This window comes from Thermobia domestica, chromosome 1, assembly GCF_964235325.1.
Source record: "Thermobia domestica chromosome 1, izTheDome1.hap1.1, whole genome shotgun sequence".
Lineage (NCBI taxonomy): Eukaryota > Metazoa > Arthropoda > Insecta > Zygentoma > Lepismatidae > Thermobia > Thermobia domestica.
Window position 1 is genome coordinate 188,300,265 of NC_137454.1, and position 2,533 is coordinate 188,302,797.

At 34.1% G+C, this 2,533-nt stretch overlaps 1 non-coding gene across 1 annotated transcript; it reads left to right on the plus strand.

Annotated features, from left to right (window-relative positions):
* Positions 1-923: 923 nt before the first annotated feature.
* On the plus strand, positions 924-996 carry TRNAR-ACG (transfer RNA arginine (anticodon ACG)). The gene has a single exon. It is a non-coding gene; the product is annotated as a tRNA-Arg (tRNA).
* The last annotated feature ends 1,537 nt before the right edge of the window (positions 997-2,533 follow it).

Below are 2,533 nucleotides of genomic sequence, written 5' to 3' on the forward strand. Positions count from 1 at the left end.
TATTATTATTATTATTATTATTATTATTATTATTATTATTATTATTATTATTATTATTATTATTATTATAGCCCTGAAAGGTATGTAACTTTTTCATAATTATGAACTTGATGTCCAGCGTACCAGCACGTTTATTTTTTTTAAAACGATATATAATAAATTAGAATAGCACCACTGATAAACCCCCCTTATTCAAACTGGAAGTAGCTAAAATTAGCCAAAGAACGGTAATATAGGCCTATAGTGACAAGCAGTTTTTTTCACCAACCACAACACTACGGAAACCGATTGTGGTTGAAATTTACTAGTAGTTTCGGTTCCAATATCGATTTTAATAGAGTAAAAACGGTAAGAGACATCGAGAAGCACTTTTTTGCAGTTACTTCTTTTTCTTTTTAAATTGGATGGAAATAGCCTATGATATTGATTGTTTCATTATTGAATTTTAAATTCAAATATGGAATTTTTGCTTTTAAAAGTACCGGTATGACAATTAATGTAATAAAAAAAAGTGGTGGTATGGCATACTGACCCATTTCGAGCACTGCTAGGAATTGTATATCTTTTATCTCCATATAAATTAGTTTTATATTGATTTCCTTGAAAATTGCGTGTGAAGATTTACTTCCACACGTATTATTATGTTCAGTTCACTGTGTATTCATTGATTCATATTAATTTTATTATTATTATTATTATTATTATTATTATTATTATTATTATTATTATTATTATTATTATTATTATTATTATTATTATTATTATTATTATGCACTAATACTATTACACTAATTCTTATAGCTCAACAAATAATTTTTCAAATAGACACAAATTTTACATATTTCTAGTTACGAGGACTGAAATGTGTCTCTATGTATATGAGCGTTCAATGTATACAACCGCATAGAGCTCGCAGGAACTGTGGCCCAGTGGCGCAACGGATAACGCGTCTGACTACGGATCAGAAGATTCCAGGTTCGAATCCTGGCTGGGTCGAATATTTTTTTTCTCCTTGTAACAATTGATAAATTTGATGCAATAAGGCCGTAAGTCTGAAACATGCAGTTGGAGAAAAACGATGTTGAAAATTTTAATAGTCAATTTTTTTTCTTACATAAAACAATGTAATATGCTGCATTTTATTCCGATATTGAATTGAAATGTCACCAGGAAGCTAAACAAGCATGGCAAAAGCCACAAATGCGTTTGATGCAAAAAGGGCGTAAACTCGCTTACGTCCTTATTACATCAAAATCCTCACTTCATTGCTGTAAATAATATTAATTATTCTGATACTGATTGAGGCACTACATAGGGTGACTGGGCCGGTAGTGGACATCCTTAAGGAAATTTTTATTTTCATAATTTTTTGTCCCTTGTGTTTTAATGTTACAGTAGTGGTTTTATATTTAGCAAATGTAAAATTTTGTTCTCTTCCAATGCAAGCACAGCTTTCACTCATTAAGGGAAGCAGTAAGAAAATATGCCAATTTTTCATTCGTAAGAGTACTTTTGCTAGTAGTGGTCATTTTTTTCTAGTTGTGGTCACTCTTATATTCAGTAGTGGTCACATATTTTAGGTAACACATTATACTTTACTGTGTTTATTCGTATTACATTTTCTTGATAATTTACATTGAAGTTATCACTACTCTAATGTTATCAATAAAAGCACGTAATTTAATTAGCTACAATATTTAATGAAATTAAAGAATTGCATAAAACATATAAAAGTAAAACACAGTATAATTACATTTTAAGTAAAGTGTTACATTTTTTAAAACGAAAACACATGTAAACCTATAGTGAAGCTATGCTTATGTACTGTACCTTTGCATTCATACACAAAGGTCCAATCTAGCAGAACATCATATTTTAAGGGCCTTCTATACAACGAAATTAAACTAGCACCAATTTTACAGTTTCTCTGTAATATCTTCGAAACAAACGAAGGACTTCCTAGTGCTCTCAACGGGTCGGGTCGGGTCGGGTTGAAGACCGACCCGACCCGACCCGATGACCCGACTGACCCGAACCGTGATCCGACCTAATTGACCCGGACCACGTGTCTTGGCAATCTTTCATGCTATACAAGAGCCAAGAGTGCTCGCCTCATCGGTACAAATGAAGACCATGTGTGATTTTGATTATGGTCTTTCATACTATACCGGAAAGCAAGAAAATACGCTCATCGCTACTTGGTGATCACCAAAACAAGGCCAAGAGCAAGATTACTATGCACTTCGTCTTGCATATCCAATCTTTATCTTGTTCTTGTATCGGTGTCCTTGGGCTTGGTGAAATAATATGAAATATTCAGTTTAAGGTCCCTCGATTCTGCACCGAGGCTAAGGGATATGGTGACCATGAGAAATGAATGAAATGGTGGAATGAAGAAAGTGGGAGGAAACAGGAGAACCCCGAGAAAACCCACTACACGGCGTTTTTCCACCACAAAGCCCACTTAGCACAAGCTGGGATCGAACCATGGACACCATCAGTGGCGGAGCCAAGGGGGGCCAGGCCCCCTTGC